This window comes from Acanthisitta chloris, unplaced genomic scaffold (genome assembly GCF_000695815.1).
Source record: "Acanthisitta chloris isolate BGI_N310 unplaced genomic scaffold, ASM69581v1 scaffold15236, whole genome shotgun sequence".
In the NCBI taxonomy this organism is placed as follows: domain Eukaryota; kingdom Metazoa; phylum Chordata; class Aves; order Passeriformes; family Acanthisittidae; genus Acanthisitta; species Acanthisitta chloris.
Genome location: NW_008679935.1, coordinates 31,550 through 31,868, shown reverse-complemented (window position 1 = coordinate 31,868; position 319 = coordinate 31,550).

Genomic DNA, 319 nt, shown 5'->3' with positions numbered 1-319 from the left:
ATGATCCTCAGGGAAACTCAGGACACAAGTTCCCGGAGGCACATGGAAGTCTCTGCTACAGATCCTGACTGCACTGCCAGGCTGTGATTTAATGCTGCAGCATCATTGCCACCAGGAGAGAAGGTCCAAGGGGGTGTGGATGAGGCAAAGTGGATGCAGGAAAGAGTTTGTCCCTCCTGGATGGAAAGGACTTGATAATGAACTAAAGTTCAGCCTGATCATTCTCTCCCCACTGAGCCATGCAGTGCTGAAAGAGCCTAAAAACCAGAGAGTTTCTCTAATCACAGATCTATTCAGCTATGAAAAGTAATAAATCTCC